Source organism: Camelina sativa, chromosome 1 (assembly GCF_030686135.1).
Source record: "Camelina sativa cultivar CO46 ecotype springtype chromosome 1, ASM3068613v1".
Lineage (NCBI taxonomy): Eukaryota > Viridiplantae > Streptophyta > Magnoliopsida > Brassicales > Brassicaceae > Camelina > Camelina sativa.
Window position 1 is genome coordinate 17,437,950 of NC_141880.1, and position 22,416 is coordinate 17,460,365.

The following is a 22,416-nucleotide window of genomic DNA, read 5'->3' on the forward strand; positions in this document are numbered from 1 at the left end:
TTTATGGATTAAATTATAGAATTACTATTAAATATACAATAATACCTTCTTATACACTAAGCAAAAAAACAAATTAACAAACAAATACAACTTCAAATTTCAATTTTTTACTTAACTTGTCTGTGGGATACCGCAGATTAAAATCTAGTTAAATCTGAAAAATAAATGCTTTTAAAGCATCTTGTTGTAAGAAAATAAAATAACAAAACATTATTGAGGTACGTTTTTTTTGTTTGAAGTTACTTTCTTTCAAATCATTTGCTATTTTCTATAAGATAAGAATTAAAATATACAATTACCGAAAATATTTGGTTTTTTTTTTAGAGCTTTGAGAGCCGTACATAGACATTTCTGCAGCTTTGCAGGAGTGTTTCTTTTTTTTTTCCAGTAAAACGTGTAATTAGGGTTTACAATTATCACTGGTCCAACGAATAATATGTATAAGATAAAAAGCTGTAAGGTTAAAAACGAATGTTCCGCTGCCGAGGTTTGAACCCGAAACTCATCTAGTTGAAGGGGATTATTATCGGTTTCATCCAATCTGTGTTTAAACCAATGTGCTAAAGCGGATATTTGAAAACTCTATACGTAAATTTATACAGATATATATATATATATATATATAGTTTTACGAGTTTGTACATATAATAAGTTGATTAAATTAACATTATATTAATAAATTATTCCGCGGTATACGATGGACTAAATTATATAATTAATAATCAATATATAATAATACCTTCTTATACACTAAGCAAAAGAAACAAAATTAACAAACAAATACAACTTCAGATTTTAATTTTTTACTCTGAAATAACTTGTCTGTGGGATACCGCAGATTAAAATCTAGTTAACTGTGAAAAATAAATGCTTTTAAAGCATCTTGTTGTAAGAAAATAAAATAAGAAAACATTATTGAGGTACGTTTTTTTGTTTGAAGTTACATACTTTCAAATCATTTGCTATTTTCTATAAGATGAGAATTAAAATATACAATTACCAAAAATATTTGGTTTTTTTTAGAGCTTTGAGAGTCGTACGTAGACATTGTTGTAGCTTTGCAAGAGTGTTTCTTTTTTTTCCAAAAAACGTGTAATTAGGGTTTACTATTATCACCGGTCCAACGAATAATATGTATAAGATAAAATGCTGTAAGGTTAAAAACAAATGTTCCGCTGCCGAGGTTTGAACCCGGAACTCATCTAGATGAAGGGGGTTATTCTCGGTTTCATCCAATCTGTGTTTAAACCAATGTGCTACAGCGGATATTTGAAAACATTATACGTAAATTTATACAGATATATATATATATATATATAGTTTTTACGAGTTTGACATATAATAAGTTGATTAAATTAACATTATATTAAAAAATTATTCCGCGGTATACTATGGATTAAATTATAGAATTAATAATCAATATACAATAATACCTTTTTATACACTAAGTAAAAGAAACAAATTAACAAACAAATACAACTTCAAATTTCAATTTTTTACTTTGAAATAACTTGTCTGTGGAATACCGCAGATTAAACTCTAGTTAAATCTGAAAAGTAAATGCTTTTAAAGCATCTCGTTGTAAGAAAATTAAATAACAAAACATTATTGAGGTACGTTTTTTTGTTTGAAGTTACTTTCTTTCAAATCATTTGCTATTTTCTATAAAATAAGAATTAAAATATACAATTACCAAAAATATTTGGTTTTTTTTTAGAGATTTGAGATCCGTACATAGACATTGCTGCAGCTTTGCAAGAGTGTTTCTTTTTATTCCAGTAAAATGTGTAATTAGGGTTTACAATTATCACCGGTCCAACGAATAATATGTTTAAGATAAAAAGCTGTAAGGTTAAAAACGAATGTTCCGCTGCCGAGGTTTGAACCCGGAATTCATCTAGATGAAGGGGATTATTATCGGTTTCATCCAATCTGTGTTTAAACCAATGTGCTACAGCGGATATTCGAAAACATTAAACGTAAATTTATATATATATATATATATATAGTTTTTATGAGTTTGTACATATAATAAGTTGATTAAATTAATCTTATATTAAAAAATTATTCCGCGGTATAATATGCATTAAATTATAGAATGAATAATCAACATACAATAATACCTTCTTATACACTAAACAAAAGAAATAAATTAACAAACAAATACAACTTCAAAATTCAATTTTTTACTTTGAAATAACTTGTCTGTCGGGTACCGCAGATTAAAATCCAATAAAATGTGGAAAAAAAATGCTTTTAGAGCATCTTGTTGTAAGAAAATAAAATAACAAAACATTATTGAGGTATAATTTTTTGTTTGAAGTTACATTCTTTCAAATCATTTGCTATTTTCTATAAGATGAGAATTAAAATATACAATTACCAAAAATATTTGGTTTTTTTTAGAGCTTTCAGAGCCGTACATAGACATTGCTGCAGCTTTGCAAGAGTGTTTCTTTTTTTCCAGTAAAACGTGTAATCAGGATTTACAATTATCACCGGTCCAACGAATAATATGTATAAGATAAATGCTGTAAGGTTAAAAACAAATGTTCCGCTGCCGAGGTTTGAACCCGGAACTCATCTAGATGAAGGGGATTATTATCGGTTTCATCCAATCTGTGTTTAAACCAATGTGCTACAGCGGATATTTGAAAACATTATACGTAAATTTATACAGATATATATATATATATATATAGTTTTTACGATTTTGACATATAATAAGTTGATTAAATTAACATTATATTAAAAAATTATTCCGCGGTATACTATGGATTAAATTATAGAATTAATAATCAATATACAATAATACCTTTTTATACACTAAGTAAAAGAAACAAATTAACAAACAAATACAACTTCACATTTCAATTTTTTACTTTGAAATAACTTGTCTGTGGGATACCGCAGATTAAAATCTAGTTAAATGTGAAAAGTAAATGCTTTTAAAGCATCTCGTTGTAAGAAAATTAAATAACAAAACATTATTGAGGTACGTTTTTTTGTTTGAAGTTACTTTCTTTCAAATCATTTGCTATTTTCTATAAGATAAGAATTAAAATATACAATTACCAAAAATATTTGGTTTTTTTTAGTGCTTTGAGATCCGTACATAGACATTGCTGCAGCTTTGCAAGAGTGTTTCTTTTTATTCCACTAAATCGTGTAATTAGGGTTTACAATTATCACCGGTCAACCGAATAATATGTATAAGATAAAAAGCTGTAAGGTTAAAAACGAATGATCCGCTGCCGAGGTTTGAACCTGGAACTCATCTAGATGAAGGGGATTATTATCGGTTTCATCCAATCTGTGTTTAAACCAATGTGCTACAGCAGATATTTGAAAACATTATACATAAATTTATATATATATATATATATATATAGTTTTTACGAGTTTGTACATATAATAAGTTGATTAAATTAATATTATATTAAAAAATTATTCCGCGGTATTTTATGGATTAAATTAGAGAATTAATAATAAATATACAATAATACCTTCTTATACACTAAGCAAAAGAAAGAAATTAACAAACAAATACAACTTCAAATTTCAATTTTTTACTTAACTTGTCTGTGGGATACCGCAGATTAAAATCTAGTTAAATGTGAAAAATAAATGCTTTTAAAGCATCTTGTTGTAAGAAAATAAAATAACAAAACATTATTGAGGTACGTTTTTTTGTTTGAAGTTACTTTCTTTCAAATCATTTGCTATTTCCTATAAGATAAGAATGAAAATATACAATTACCAAAAATATTTGGTTTTTTTTTGGAGCTTTGTGATCCGTACATAGACATTGCTGCAGCTTTGCAAGAGTATTTCTTTTTACTCCAGTAAAACGTGTAATTAGGGTTTACAATTATCACCGGTCCAACGAATAAGATGTATAAGATAAAAAGCTGTAAGGTTAAAAACGAATGTTCAGCTGCCGAGGTTTGAACCCGGAACTGATCTAGATGAAGGGGATTATTATCGGTTTCATTCAATCTGTGTTTAAACCAATGTGCTACAGCAGATATTTGTAAACATTATACATAAATTTATATAGATATATATATATATAGTTTTTACGAGTTTGTACATATAATAAGTTGATTAAATTAATATTATATTAAAAAATTATTCCGTGGTATTTTATGGATTAAATTATAGAATTAATAATAAATATACAATAATACCTTCTTATACACTAAGCAAAAGAAAGAAATTAACATACAAATACAACTTCAAATTTCAATTTTTTACTTAACTTGTCTGTGGGATACCGCAGATTAAAATCTAGTTAAATGTGAAAAATAAATGCTTTTAAAGCATCTTGTTGTAAGAAAATAAAATAACAAAACATTATTGAGGTACGTTTTTTTGTTTGAAGTTACTTTCTTTCAAATCATTTGCTATTTCCTATAAGATAAGAATGAAAATATACAATTACCAAAAATATTTGGTTTTGTTTTCGAGCTTTGAGAGCCGTATGTAGACATTGCTGCAGCTTTGCAAGAGTGTTTCTTTTTTTCCAGTAAAACGTGTAATTAGGGTTTACAATTATCACCGGTCCAACGAATAATATGTATAAGATAAAAAGTTGTAAGGTTAAAAACGAATGTTCAGCTGCCGAGGTTTGAACCTGGAACTCATCTAGATGAAGGGGATTATTATCGGTTTCATCCAATCTGTGTTTAAACCAATGTGCTACAGCAGATATTTGAAAACATTATACATAAATTTATATATATATATATATATATATATAGTTTTTACGAGTTTGTACATATAATAAGTTGATTAAATTAATATTATATTAAAAAATTATTCCATGGTATTTTATGGATTAAATTATAGAATTAATAATAAATATACAATAATACCTTCTTATACACTAAGCAAAAGAAAGAAATTAACATACAAATACAACTTCAAATTTCAATTTTTTACTTAACTTGTCTGTGGGATACCGCAGATTAAAATCTAGTTAAATGTGAAAAATAAATGCTTTTAAAGCATCTTGTTGTAAGAAAATAAAATAACAAAACATTATTGAGGTACGTTTTTTTGTTTGAAGTTACTTTCTTTCAAATCATTTGCTATTTCCTATAAGATAAGAATGAAAATATACAATTACCAAAAATATTTGGTTTTGTTTTCGAGCTTTGAGAGCCGTATGTAGACATTGCTGCAGCTTTGCAAGAGTGTTTCTTTTTTTCCAGTAAAACGTGTAATTAGGGTTTACAATTATCACCGGTCCAACGAATAATATGTATAAGATAAAATGCTGTAAGGTTAAAAACGAATGATCCGCTGCCGAGGTTTGAACCTGGAACTCATCTAGATGAAGGGGATTATTATCGGTTTCATCCAATCTGTGTTTAAACCAATGTGCTACAGCAGATATTTGAAAACATTATACATAAATTTATATATATATATATATATATATAGTTTTTACGAGTTTGTACATATAATAAGTTGATTAAATTAATATTATATTAAAAAATTATTCCATGGTATTTTATGGATTAAATTATAGAATTAATAATAAATATACAATAATACCTTCTTATACACTAAGCAAAAGAAAGAAATTAACAAACAAATACAACTTCAAATTTCAATTTTTTACTTAACTTGTCTGTGGGATACCGCAGATTAAAATCTAGTTAAATGTGAAAAATAAATGCTTTTAAAGCATCTTGTTGTAAGAAAATAAAATAACAAAACATTATTGAGGTACGTTTTTTTGTTTGAAGTTACTTTCTTTCAAATCACTTGCTTTTTTTCTATAAGATAAGAATTAAAATATACAATTACCAAAAATATTTGGTTTTTTTTTGGAGCTTTGAGATCCGTACATAGACATTGCTGCAGCTTTGCAAGAGTATTTCTTTTTACTCCAGTAAAACGTGTAATTAGGGTTTACAATTATCACCGGTCCAACGAATAAGATGTATAAGATAAAAAGCTGTAAGGTTAAAAACGAATGTTCCGCTGCCGAGGTTTGAACCCGGAACTGATCTAGATGAAGGGGATTATTATCGGTTTCATTCAATCTTTGTTTAAACCAATGTGCTACAGCAGATATTTGAAAACATTATACATAAATTTTTATATATATTTATATATATAGTTTTTACGAGTTTGTACATATAATAAGTTGATTAAATTAATATTATATTAAAAAATTATTCCGTGGTATTTTATGGATTAAATTATAGAATTAATAATAAATATACAATAATACCTTCTTATACACTAAGCAAAAGAAAGAAATTAACAAACAAATACAACTTCAAATTTCAATTTTTTACTTAACTTGTCGGTGGGATACCGCAGATTAAAATCTAGTTAAATGTGAAAAATAAATGCTTTTAAAGCATCTTGTTGTAAGAAAATAAAATAACAAAACATTATTGAGGTACGTTTTTTTGTTTGAAGTTACTTTCTTTCAAATCATTTGCTATTTCCTATAAGATAAGAATGAAAATATACAATTACCGAAAATATTTGGTTTTGTTTTCGAGCTTTGAGAGCCGTACGTAGATATTGCTGCAGCTTTGCAAGAGTGTTTCTTTTTTTCCAGTAAAACGTGTAATTAGGGTTTACAATTATCACCGGTCCAACGAATAATATGTATAAGATAAAATGCTGTAAGGTTAAAAATGAATGTTCCGCTGCCGAGGTTTGAACCCGGAACTCATCTAGATGAAGGGTATTATTATCGGTTTCATCCAATCTGTTTTTAAACCAATGTGCTACAGCGGATATTTGAAAACATTATACGTAAATTTATACAGATATATATATATATATATATATATAGTTTTTACGAGTTTGTACATATAATTAGTTGATTAAATTAACATTATATTAAAAAATTATTCCGCGGTATACTATGGATTAAATTATAGAATTAATAATCAATATACAATAATACCTTTTATACACTAAGTAAAAGAAACAAATTAACAAACAAATACAACTTCACATTTCAATTTTTTTCTTTGAAATAACTTGTCTGTGGGATACCGCAGATTAAACTCTAGTTAAATGTGAAAAGTAAATGCTTTTAAAGCATCTCGTTGTAAGAAAATAACAAAACAAAACATTATTGAGGTACGTTTTTTTGTTTGAAGTTACTTTCTTTCAAATCATTTGCTATTTTCTATATGATAAGAATTAAAATATACAACTACCAAAAATATTTTGTTTTTTTTTAGAGCTTTGAGAGCCGTACATAGACATTTCTGCTGCTTTGCAAGAGTGTTTCTTTTTTTTCCAGCAAAACGTGTAATTAGGGTTTACAATTATCACCGGTCCAACGAATAATATTAATTACATAAAATGTTGTAAGGTTAAAAACGAATGTTCCGCTGCCGTGGTTTGAACCCGGAACTCATCAAGATGAAGGGGATTATTATCGGTTTCATCCAATCTGTGTTTAAACCAATGTGCTACAGCGGATATTTGAAAACATTATACGTAAATTTGTACAGATATATATATAGCTTTTACGAGTTTGTACATATAATAAGTTGATTAAATTAACATTATATTAAAAAATTATTCTGCGGTATTCTATGGATTAAATTATAGAATTAATAATAAATATACAATAATACCTTTTTATACACTAAGTAAAAGAAACAAATGAATAAACAAATACAACTTCACATTTCAATTTTTTACTTTGAAATAAGTTGTCTGTGGGATACTGCAGATTAAACTCTAGTTAAATGTGAAAGTAATGCTTTTAAAGCATCTCGTTGTAAGAAAATAAAATAACAAAACATTATTGAGGTACGTTTTTTGTTTGAAGTTACTTTCTTTCAAATCATTTGCTATATTCTATAAGATAAGAATGAAAATATACTATTACCAAAAATATTTGGTTTTTTTGTAGAGCTTTGAGAGCCGTACGTAGACATTGTTGTAGCTTTGCAAGAGTGTTTCTTTTTTTTTTTCCAGTAAAACGTGTAATTAGGGTTTACAATTATCACCGGTCTAACGAATAATATGTATAAGATAAAAAGCTGTAAGGTTAAAAACGAATGTTCTGCTGCCTAGGTTAAAACCCGGAACTCATCTAGATGAAGGGGATTATTATCGGTTTCATCCAATCTGTGTTTAAACCAATGTGTTACAGCGGATATTTGAAAACATTATACGTTAATTTATACAGATATATATATATATATATATATATATATATGGTTTTTACGAGTTTGTACATATAATAAGTTGATTAAATTAACATTATATTAAAAAATTATTCAGCGGTGTACGATGAAATAAATTATATAATTAATAATCAATATACAATAATACCTTCTGATACACTAAGCAAAAGAAACAAATTAACAAACAAATACAACTTCAAATTTCAATTTTTTACTCTGAAATAACATGTACGTGGGATACCGCAGATTAAACTCTAGTTAAATGTGAAAAATAAAAGCTTTTAAAGCATCTTGTTTTAAGAAAATAAAATAACAAAACATTATTGAGGTACGTTTTTTGTTTGAAGTTACTTTCTTTCAAATCATTTGCTATTTTCTATAAGATAAGAATTAAAATATACAATTGCCAAAAATATTTGGTTTTTTTTAGAGCTTTGAGAGCCGTACGTAGTCATTGCTGCAGCTTTGCAAGAGTGTTTCTTTTTTTTTCCAGTAAAACGTGTAATAAGGGTTGACAATTATCACCGGTCCAACGAATAATATGTATAAGATAAAAAGCTGTAAGGTTAAAAACGAATGTTCCGCTGCCGAGGTTTGAACCCGGAACTCATCTAGATGAAGGAGATTATTATCGGTTTCATCCAATCTATGTTTAGACCAATGTGCTACAACGGATATTTGAAAACATTATACGTAAATTTATATATATATATATATATATATATATATGGTTTTCACGAGTTTGTACATATAATAAGTTGATTAAATTAACATTATATTAAAAAATTATTCCGTGGTATACTATGGATTAAATTATAGAATTAATAATAAATATACAATAATACCTTCTTATACACTAAGCAAAAGAAACAAATTAACAAACAAATACAACTTCAAATTTCAATTTTTTACTTTGAAATAACTTGTCTGTGGGATACCGCAAATGAAAATCTAGTTAAATGTGAAAAATAAATGCTTTTAAAGCATATTGTTGTAAGAAAATAAAATAACAAAACATTATTGAGGTACGTTTTTTGTTTGAAGTTACTTTCTTTCAAATCATTTGCTATTTTCTATAAGATAAGAATTAAAATATACAATTACCAAAAATATTTGCTTTTTTAGAGCTTTGAGAGCCGTACGTAGTCATTGCTGCAGCTTTGCAAGAGTATTTCTTTTTTTTTCCAGTAAAACGTGTAATTAGGGTTTACAATTATCACCGGTCTAACGAATAATATGTATAAGATAAAAAGCTGTAAGGTTAAAAACGAATGTTCCGCTGCCGAGGTTTAAACCCGGAACTCATCTAGATGAAGGGGATTATTATCGGTTTCATCCAATCTGTGTTTAAACCAATGTGTTACAGCGGATATTTGAAAACATTATACGTTAATTTATACAGATATATATATATGGTTTTTACGAGTTTGTACATATAATAAGTTGATTAAATTAACATTATATTAAAAAATTATTTCGTGGTATACTATGGATTAAATTATAGAATTAATAATAAATATACAATAATACCTTTTTATACACTAAGCAAAAGAAACAAATTAACAAACAAATACAACTTCAAATTTCAATTTTTTACTTTGAAATAACTTGTCTGTGGGATACCGCAAATGAAAATCTAGTTAAATGGGAAAAATAAATGCTTTTAAAGCATATTGTTGTAAGAAAATAAAATAACAAAACATTATTGAGGTACGTTTTTTTTTTGAAGTTACTTTCTTTCAAATCATTTGCTATTTGCTATAAGATAAGAATTAAAGTATACAATTTACCAAAAATATTTGGTTTTTTTTTAGAGCTTTGAGAGCCGTACGTAGACATTGTTGCAGCTTTGCAAGAGTGTTTCTTTTTTTTCCCAAAAAAACGTGTAATTAGGGTTTACAATTATCACCGGTCCAACTAATAATATGTATAAGATAAAAAGCTGTAAGGTTAAAAACGAATGTTCCGCTGCCGAGGTTTAAACCCGGAACTCATCTAGATGAAGGGGATTATTATCGGTTTCATCCAATCTGTGTTTAAACCAATGTGTTACAGCGGATATTTGAAAACATTATACGTAAATATATATATATATATATATAGTTTATACGAGTTTGAAAACATTATACAGATATATATATATATATATGGCTTTTACGAGTTTGTACATATAATAAGTTGATTAAATTAACATTATATTAAAAAATTATTCAGCGGTATACGATGAAATAAATTATATAATTAATAATCAATATACAATAATACCTTCTGATACACTAAGCAAAAGAAACAAATTAACAAACAAATACAACTTCATATTTCAATTTTTTACTTTGAAATAACTTGTCTGTGGGATACCGCAAATGAAAATCTAGTTAAATGAGAAAAATAAATGCTTTTAAAGCATATTGTTGTAAGAAAATAAAATAACAAAACATTATTGAGGTACGTTTTTTTTGTTTGAAGTTACTTTCTTTCAAATCATTTGCTATTTTCTATAAGATAAGAATTAAAATATACAATTACTAAAAATATTTGGTTTTTTTTATAGCTTTGAGAGCCGTACGTAGACATTGCTGCAGCTTTGCAAGAGTGCTTCTTTTTTTCCAGTAAAATATGTAATTAGGGTTTACAATTATCACCGGTCCAACGAATAATATGTATAAGATAAAAAGCTGTAAGATTAAAAACGAATGTTCCGCTGCCGAGGTTTAAACCCGGAACTCATCTAGATGAAGGGGGTTATTATCGGTTTCATCCAATCTATGTTTAAACCAATGTGTTACAGCGGATATTTGAAAACATTATACGTTAATTTATACAGATATATATATATGGTTTTTACGAGTTTGAACATATAATAAGTTGATTAAATTAACATTATATTAAAAAATTATTTCGTGGTATACTATGGATTAAATTATAGAATGAATAATAAATATACAATAATACCTTCTTATACACTAAGCAAAAGAAACAAATTAACAAACAAATACAACTTCAAATTTCAATTTTTTACTTTGAAATAACTTGTCTGTGGGATACCGCAAATGAAAATCTAGTTAAATGTGAAAAATAAATGCTTTTAAAGCATATTGTTGTAAGAAAATAAAATAACAAAACATTATTGAGGTACGTTTTTTTTTTGAAGTTACTTTCTTTCAAATCATTTGCTATTTGCTATAAGATAAGAATTAAAGTATACAATTTACCAAAAATATTTGGTTTTTTTTTAGAGCTTTGAGAGCCGTACGTAGACATTGTTGCAGCTTTGCAAGAGTGTTTCTTTTTTTTCCCAAAAAAACGTGTAATTAGGGTTTACAATTATCACCGGTCCAACGAATAATATGTATAAGATAAAAAGCTGTAAAGTTAAAAACGAATGTTCTGCTGCCGAGGTTTAAACCCGGAACTCATCTAGATGAATGGGATTATTATCGGTTTCATCCAATCTGTGTTTAAACCAATGTGTTACATCGGATATTTAAAAACATTATACGTAAATATATATATATATATATATATATATATATATATATATATATATATATATATATATATATATATAGTTTTTACGAGTTTGTACATATAATAAGTTGATTAAATTAATATTATATATATATATATATAGTTTTTACGAGTTTGTACATATAATAAGTTGATTAAATTAATATTATATTAAAAAATTATTCCGCGGAATACTATGGATTAAATTATAGAATTAATAATCAATATACAATAATACCTTTTTATACACTAAGCAAAAGAAACAAATTAACAAACAAATACAACTTCACATTTCAATTTTTTACTTTGAAATAACTTGTATGTGGGATACCGCAGATTAAACTCTAGTTAAATGTGAAAAATAAATGCTTTTAAAGCATCTCGTTGTAAGAAAATAAAATAACAAAACATTATTGAGGTACGTTTTTTGTTTGAAGTTACTTTCTTTCAAATCATTTGCTATTTTCTATAAGATAAGAATTAAAATATACAATTACCAAAAATATTTGGTTTTTTTAGAGCTTTGAGAGCCGTACGTAGTCATTGCTGCAGCTTTGCAAGAGTATTTCTATAAGATAAAAAGTGTAATTAGGGTTTACAATTATCACCGGTCTAACGAATAATATGTATAAGATAAAAAGCTGTAAGGTTAAAAACGAATGTTCCGCTGCCGAGGTTTAAACCCGGAACTCATCTAGATGAAGGGGATTATTATCGGTTTCATCCAATCTGTGTTTAAACCAATGTGTTACAGCGGATATTTGAAAACATTATACGTTAATTTATACCGATATATATATATATGGTTTTTACGAGTTTGTACATATAATAAGTTGATTAAATTAACATTATATTAAAAAATTATTCAGCGGTATACGATGAAATAAATTATATAATTAATAATCAATATACAATAATACCTTCTGATACACTAAGCAAAAGAAACAAATTAACAAACAAATACAACTTCAAATTTCAATTTTTTACTCTGAAATAACTTGTATGTGGGATACCGCAGATTAAACTCTAGTTAAATGTGAAAAATAAAAGCTTTTAAAGCATCTTGTTGTAAGAAAATAAAATAACAAAACATTATTGAGGTACGTTTTTTGTTTGAAGTTACTTTCTTTCAAATCATTTGCTATTTTCTATAAGATAAGAATTAAAATATACAATTACCAAAAATATTTGGTTTTTTTTAGAGCTTTGAGAGCCGTACGTAGTCATTGCTGCAGCTTTGCAAGAGTGTTTTTTTTTCTCCAGTAAAACGTGTAATTAGGGTTTACAATTATCACCGGTCCAACGAATAATATGTATAAGATAAAAAGCTGTAAGGTTAAAAACGAATGTTCCGCTGCCGAGGTTTGAACCCGGAACTCATCTAGATGAAGTAGATTATTATCGGTTTCATCCAATCTATGTTTAAACTAATGTGCTACAACGGATATTTGAAAACATTATACGTAAATTTATATATATATATATATATATATATGGTTTTTACGAGTTTGTACATATAATAAGTTGATTAAATTAACATTATATTAAAAAATTATTCCATGGTATACTATGGATTAAATTATAAAATAATAATAAATATACAATAATACCTTCTTATACACTAAGCAAAAGAAACAAATTAACAAACAAATACAACTTCAAATTTCAATTTTTATCTTTGAAATAACTTGTCTGTGGGATACCGCAAATGAAAATCTAGTTAAATGTGAAAAATAAATGCTTTTAAAGCATATTGTTGTAAGAAAATAAAATAACAAAACATTATTGAGGTACGTTTTTTTTTGAAGTTACTTTCTTTCAAATCATTTGCTATTTGCTATAAGATAAGAATTAAAATATACAATTTACCAAAAAAATTTGGTTTTTTTTAGAGCTTTGAGAGCCGTACGTAGTCATTGCTGCAGCTTTGCAAGAGTGTTTCTTTTTTTCCAGTAAAACGTGTAATTAGGGTTTACAATTATCACCGGTCCAACGAATAATATGTATAAGATAAAAAGCTGTAAGGTTAAAAACGAATGTTCCGCTGCCGAGGTTTGAACCCGGAACTCATCTAGATGAAGGAGATTATTATCGGTTTCATCCAATCTATGTTTAAACCAATGTGCTACAACGGATATTTGAAAACATTATACGTAAATTTATATATATATATATATGGTTTTTACGAGTTTGTACATATAATAAGTTCATTAAATTAATATTATATTAAAAAATTATTCCGCGGTATACTATGGATTAAATTATAGAATTAATAATAAATATACAATAATACCTTCTTATACACTAAGCAAAAGAAACAAATTAACAAACAAATACAACTTCACATTTCAATTTTTTACTTTGAAATAACTTGTATGTGGGATACCGCAGATTAAACTCTAGTGAAATGTGAAAAATAAATGCTTTTAAAGCATCTCGTTGTAAGAAAATAAAATAACAAAACATTATTGAGGTACGTTTTTTGTTTGAAGTTACTTTCTTTCAAATCATTTGCTATTTTCTATAAGATAAGAATTAAAATATACAATTACCAAAAATATTTGGTTTTTTTTAGAGCTTTGAGAGCCGTACGTAGTCATTGCTGCAGCTTTGCAAGAGTATTTCTTTTTTTTCCAGTAAAACGTGTAATTAGGGTTTACAATTATCACCGGTCTAACGAATAATATGTATAAGATAAAAAGCTGTAAGGTTAAAAACGAATGTTCCGCTGCCGAGGTTTAAACCCGGAACTCATCTAGATGAAGGGGATTATTATAATATGTATAAGATAAAAACCTGTAAGGTTAAAAACGAATGTTCCGCTGCCGAGGTTTGAACCCGGAACTCATCTAGTTGAAGGGGATTATTATCGGTTTCATCCAATCTGTGTTTAAACCAATGTGCTACAGCGGATATTTGAAAACATTATACGTAAATTTATACAGATATATATATATATATAGTTTTACGAGTTTGTACATATAATACGTTGATTAAATTAACATTATATTAAAAAATTATTCCGCGGTATACGATGGACTAAATTATATTATTAATAATCAATATACAATAATACCTTCTTATACACTAAGCAAAAGAAACAAATTAACAAACAAATACAACTTCAGATTTCAATTTTTTACTTTGAAATAACTTGTCTGTGGAATACCGCAGATTAAAATCTAGTTAACTGTGAAAAATAAATGCTTTTAAAGCATCTCGTTGTAAGAAAATATAATAACAAAACATTATTTAGGTACGTTTTTTTGTTTGAAGTTAGTTTCTTTCAAATTATTTGCTATTTTCTATAAGATAAGAATTAAAATATACAATTACCAAAAATAATTTTTTTTTTTAGAGCTTTGAGAGCCGTACGTAGACATTGCTGCTGCTTTGCAAGAGTGTTTCTGTTTTTCCAGTAAAACGTGTAATTAGGGTTTACAATTATCACCGGTCCAACGAATAATATGTATAAGATAAAAAGCTGTAAGGTTAAAAACGAATGTTCCGCTGAGGAGGTTTGAACCCAGAACTCATCTAGTTGAAGGGGACTATTATCGGTTTCATCCAATCTATGTTTAAACCAATGTGCTACAGCGGATATTTGAAAACATTATACGTAAATTTATACAGATATATATATATATAGTTTTTACGAGTTTGTACATATAATAAGTTGATTAAATTAACATTATATTAAAAAATTATTCCGCGGTATACGATGAAATAAATTATATAATTAATAATCAATATACAATAATACCTTCTTATACACTAAGCAAAAGAAACAAATTAACAAACAAATACAACTTCAAATTTCAAATTTTTACTTTGAAATAACTTGTCTGTGGGATACCGCAGATAAAAGTCTAGTTAACTGTGAAAATAAATGCGTTTAAAGCATCTTGTTGTAAGAAAATAAAATAACAAAACATTATTGAGGTATATTTTTTTGTTTGAAGTTACGTTCTTTCAAATCATTTGCTATTTTCTATAAGATGAGAATTAAAATATACAATTACCAAAAATATTTGGTTTTTTTTTAGAGCTTTGAGAGCCGTACGTAGACATTGTTGCAGCTTTGCAAGAGTGTTTCTTTTTTTCCAATAAAACGTGTAATTAGGGTTTACAATTATCACCGGTCCAACGAATAATATGTATAAGATAAAAAGCTGTAAGGTTAAAAACGAATGTTCCGCTGCCGAGGTTTGAACCCGAAACTCATCTAGTTGAAGGGGATTATTATCGGTTTCATCCAATCTGTGTTTAAACCAATGTGCTACAACGGATATTTGAAAACTTTATACGTAACTTTATACAGATATATATATATATAGTTTTACGAGTTTGTACATATAATAAGTTGATTAAATTAACATTATATTAATAAATTATTCCACGTTATACGATGGACTAAATTATATAATTAATAATAAATATACAATAATACCTTCTTATACACTAAGCAAAAGAAACAAATTAACAAACAAATACAACTTCAGATTTCAATTTTTTACTTTGAAATAACTTGTCTGTGGGATACCGCAGATTAAAATCTAGTTAACTATGAAAAATAAATGCTTTTAAAGCATCTTGTTGTAAGGAAATAAAATAACAAAACATTATTGAGGTATATTTTTTTGTTTGAAGTTACATTCTTTCAAATCATTTGCTATTTTCTATAAGATGAGAATTAAATATACAATTACCAAAAATATTTGGTTTTTTTAGACCTTTGAGAGCCATACGTAGACATTGTTGCAGCTTTGCAAGATTGTTTCTTTTTTTTTCCAATAAAACGTGTAATTAGGGTTTACAATTATCACTGGTCCAACGAATAATATGTATAAGATAAAAATCTGTAAGGTTCAAAACGAATGTTTCGCTGCCGAGGTTTGATCCCGGAACCCATCTAGATGAAGGGGATTATTATCGGTTTCATCCAATCTGTATTTAAACCAATGTGCTACAGCAGATATTTGAAAATATTATACGTAAATTTATACAGATATATAGTTTTTAAGAGTATGTACATATAATAAGTTGATTAAATTAAGATTATATTATAAAATTATTCTACAGTATACGATGGACTAAATTATATAATTAATAATCAATATACAATAATTTCTTCTTATACACTAAGCAAAAGAAACAAATTAACAAACAAATACAACTTCAGATTTCTATTTTTTTACTTTGAAATAACTTGTCTGTGGGATACCGCAGATAAAAATCTAGTTAACTGTGAAAATAAATGCTTTTAAAGCATCTTGTTGTAAGAAAATAAAATAACAAAACATTATTTAGGTACGTTTTTTTGTTTGAAGTTACTTTCTTTCAAATCATTTGCTATTTTCTATAAGATAAAAATTAAAATATACAATTACCAAAAATAATTTGTTATTTTTAAAGCTTTGAGAGTCGTACGTAGACATTGCTGCAGTTTTGCAAGAGTGTTTCTTTTTTTCCAGTAAAATGTGTAATTAAGGTTTACAATTATCACCATTCCAACAAATAATATGTATAAGATAAAAAGCTGTAAGGTTAAAAACGAATGTTCCGCTGTCGAGGTTTGAACCCGGAACTCATCTAGATGAAGGGGATTATTATCGGTTTCATCCAATCTGTGTTTAAACCAATGTGCTACAGCGGATATTTGAAAACATTATACGTAAATTTATACAGATATATATATATATATATTATATATATATATATATATATATATATATATATATATAGTTTTACGAGTTTGTACATATAATAAGTTGATTAAATTAACATTATATTAAAAAATTATTCTGCGGTATACGATGGACTAAAATATATAATTAATAATCAATATACAATAATACCTTCTTATACACTAAGCAAAAGAAACAAATTAACAAACAAATACAACTTCAGATTTCAATTTTCTACTTTGAAATAACTTGTCTGTGGGATACCGCAGATTAAAATCTAGTTAACTGTGAAAAATAAATGCTTTTAAAGCATCTTGTTGTAAGGAAATAAAATAACAAAACATTATTTAGGTACGTTTTTTTGTTTGAAGTTACTTTCTTTCAAATCATTTGCTATTTTCTATAAGATAAGAATTAAAATATACAATTACCAAAAATAATTTGTTTTTTTTAAAGCTTTGAGAGCTGTACGTAGACATTGCTGCAGCTTTGCAAGAGTGTTTCTTTTTTCCAGTAAAATGTGTAATTAGGGTTTACAATTATCACCGGTCCAACAAATAATATGTATAAGATAAAAAGCTGTAAGGTTAAAAATGAATGTTCCGCTGCCGAGGTTTGAACCCGGAACTCATCTAGATGAAGGGGATTATTATCAGTTTCATCCAGTCAGTGTTTAAACCAATGTGCTACAGTGGATATTTGAAAATATTATACGTAAATTTATACAGATATATATATATATATATAGCTTTTACGAGTTTGTACATATAATTAGTTCATTAAAACAACATTATATTAAAAAATATTCCGCGGTATACGATGGACTAAATTATATAATTAATAATCAATATACAATAATACCTTCTTATAAACTAAGCAAAAGAAACAAATTAACAAACAAATACAACTTCAGATTTCAATTTTTTACTTTGAAATAACTTGTCTGTGGGATACCGCAGATAAAAATCTAGTGAACTGTGAAAATATATGCTTTTAAAGCATCTTGTTGTAAGAAAATAAAATAACAAAACATTATTTAGGTACGTTATTTTGTTTGAAGTTACTTTCTTTCAAATCATTTGCTATTTTCTATAAGATGAGAATTAAAATATACAATTACCAAAAATAATTGTTTTTTTTTTAGAGCTTTGAGAGCCGTACGTAAACATTGCTGCACCTTTTCAAGAGTGTTTCTTTTTTTCCAGTAAAATGTGTAATTAGGGTTTACAATTATCACCGGTCCAACGAATAATATGTATAAGATAAAAAGCTGTAAGGTTAAAAACGAATGTTCCGCTACCGAGGTTTGAACCCGGAACTCATCTAGATGAAGGGGATTATTATCGGTTTCATCCAATATGGTTTTAAACCAATGTGCTACAGCGGATATTTGAAAATATTATACGTAAATTTATACAGATATATATAGTTTTTACAAGTTTGTACATATAATAAGTTGATTAAATTAACATTATATTAAAAAATTATTCCGCGGTATTTTATGGATTAAATTATATAATTGATAATCAATATACAATAATACCTTCTTATACACTAATCAAAAGAAACAAATTAACAAACAAATACAACTTCAGATTTCAATTTTTTACTTTGAAATAACTTGTCTGTGGGATACCGCAGATAAAAATCTAGTTAACTGTGAAAATATATACTTTTAAAGCATCTTGTTGTAAGAAAATAAAATAACAAAACGTTATTTAGGTACGTTATTTTGTTTGAAGTTACTTTCTTTCAAATCATTCGCTATTTTCTGTAAGATGAGAATTAAAATATACAATTACCAAAAATAATTGTTTTTTTTTTAGAGCTTTGAGAGCCGTACGTAGACATTGCTGCATCTTTTCAAGAGTGTTTCTTTTTTCCAGTAAAATGTGTAATTAGGGTTTACAATTATCACCGGTCCAACGAATAATATGTATAAGATAAAACGCTGTAAGGTTAAAAACGAATGTTCCGCTGCCGAGGTTTGAACCCGGAACTCATCTTGATGAAGGGGATTATTATCGGTTTCATCCAATCTGTGTTTAAACCAATGTGCGACAGCGGATATTTGAAAATATTATACGTAAATTTATACAGATATATATAGTTTTTACGAGTTTGTACATATAATAAGTTGATTAAATTAACATTATATTAAAAAATTATTCCACGGTATACGATGGACTAAATTATATAATTAATAATCAATATACAATAATACCTTCTTATACACTAAGCAAAAGAAACAAATTAATAAACAAATACAACTTCAGATTTTAATTTTTTACTTTGAAATAACTTGTCTGTGGGATACCGCAGATAAAAATCTAGTGAACTGTGAAAATATATGCTTTTAAAGCATCTTGTTGTAAGAAAATAAAATAACAAAACATTATTTAGGTACGTTATTTTGTTTGAAGTTACTTTCTTTCAAATCATTTGCTATTTTCTATAAGATGAGAATTAAAATATACAATTACCAAAAATAATTGTTTTTTTTTTAGAGCTTTGAGAGCCGTACGTAAACATTGCTGCACCTTTTCAAGAGTGTTTCTTTTTTTCCAGTAAAATGTGTAATTAGGGTTTACAATTATCACCGGTCCAACGAATAATATGTATAAGATAAAAAGCTGTAAGGTTAAAAACGAATGTTCCGCTACCGAGGTTTGAACCCGGAACTCATCTAGATGAAGGGGATTATTATCGGTTTCATCCAATATGGTTTTAAACCAATGTGCTACAGCGGATATTTGAAAATATTATACGTAAATTTATACAGATATATATAGTTTTTACAAGTTTGTACATATAATAAGTTGATTAAATTAACATTATATTAAAAAATTATTCCGCGGTATTTTATGGATTAAATTATATAATTGATAATCAATATACAATAATACCTTCTTATACACTAATCAAAAGAAACAAATTAACAAACAAATACAACTTCAGATTTCAATTTTTTACTTTGAAATAACTTGTCTGTGGGATACCGCAGATAAAAATCTAGTTAACTGTGAAAATATATACTTTTAAAGCATCTTGTTGTAAGAAAATAAAATAACAAAACGTTATTTAGGTACGTTATTTTGTTTGAAGTTACTTTCTTTCAAATCATTCGCTATTTTCTGTAAGATGAGAATTAAAATATACAATTACCAAAAATAATTGTTTTTTTTTTAGAGCTTTGAGAGCCGTACGTAGACATTGCTGCATCTTTTCAAGAGTGTTTCTTTTTTCCAGTAAAATGTGTAATTAGGGTTTACAATTATCACCGGTCCAACGAATAATATGTATAAGATAAAACGCTGTAAGGTTAAAAACGAATGTTCCGCTGCCGAGGTTTGAACCCGGAACTCATCTTGATGAAGGGGATTATTATCGGTTTCATCCAATCTGTGTTTAAACCAATGTGCGACAGCGGATATTTGAAAATATTATACGTAAATTTATACAGATATATATAGTTTTTACGAGTTTGTACATATAATAAGTTGATTAAATTAACATTATATTAAAAAATTATTCCACGGTATACGATGGACTAAATTATATAATTAATAATCAATATACAATAATACCTTCTTATACACTAAGCAAAAGAAACAAATTAATAAACAAATACAACTTCAGATTTTAATTTTTTACTTTGAAATAACTTGTCTGTGGGATACCGCAGATAAAAATCTAGTGAACTGTGAAAATATATGCTTTTAAAGCATCTTGTTGTAAGAAAATAAAATAACAAAACATTATTTAGGTACGTTATTTTGTTTGAAGTTACTTTCTTTCAAATCATTTGCTATTTTCTATAAGATGAGAATTAAAATATACAATTACCAAAAATAATTGTTTTTTTTTTAGAGCTTTGAGAGCCGTACGTAAACATTGCTGCACCTTTTCAAGAGTGTTTCTTTTTTTCCAGTAAAATGTGTAATTAGGGTTTACAATTATCACCGGTCCAACGAATAATATGTATAAGATAAAAAGCTGTAAGGTTAAAAACGAATGTTCCGCTACCGAGGTTTGAACCCGGAACTCATCTAGATGAAGGGGATTATTATCGGTTTCATCCAATATGGTTTTAAACCAATGTGCTACAGCGGATATTTGAAAATATTATACGTAAATTTATACAGATATATATAGTTTTTACAAGTTTGTACATATAATAAGTTGATTAAATTAACATTATATTAAAAAATTATTCCACGGTATTTTATGGATTAAATTATATAATTAATAATCAATATACAATAATACCTTCTTATACACTAATCAAAAGAAACAAATTAACAAACAAATACAACTTCAGATTTCAATTTTTTACTTTGAAATAACTTGTCTGTGGGATACCGCAGATAAAAATCTAGTTAACTGTGAAAATATATGCTTTTAAAGCATCTTGTTGTAAGAAAATAAAATAACAAAACGTTATTTAGGTACGTTATTTTGTTTGAAGTTACTTTCTTTCAAATCATTCGCTATTTTCTGTAAGATGAGAATTAAAATATACAATTACCAAAAATAATTGTTTTTTTTTTAGAGCTTTGAGAGCCGTACGTAGACATTGCTGCATCTTTTCAAGAGTGTTTCTTTTTTTCCAGTAAAATGTGTAATTAGGGTTTACAATTATCACCGGTCCAACGAATAATATGTATAAGATAAAACGCTGTAAGGTTAAAAACGAATGTTCCGCTGCCGAGGTTTGAACCCGGAACTCATCTAGATGAAGGGGATTATTATCGGTTTCATCCAATCTGTGTTTAAACCAATGTGCGACAGCGGATATTTGAAAATATTATACGTAAATTTATACAGATATATATAGTTTTTAAGAGTTTGTACATATAATAAGTTGATTAAATTAACATTATATTAAAAAATTATTCCGCGGTATACGATGGACTAAATTATATAATTAATAATCAATATACAATAATACCTTCTTATACACTAAGCAAAAGAAACAAATTAATAAACAAATACAACTTCAGATTTTAATTTTTTACTCTGAAATAACTTGTCTGTGG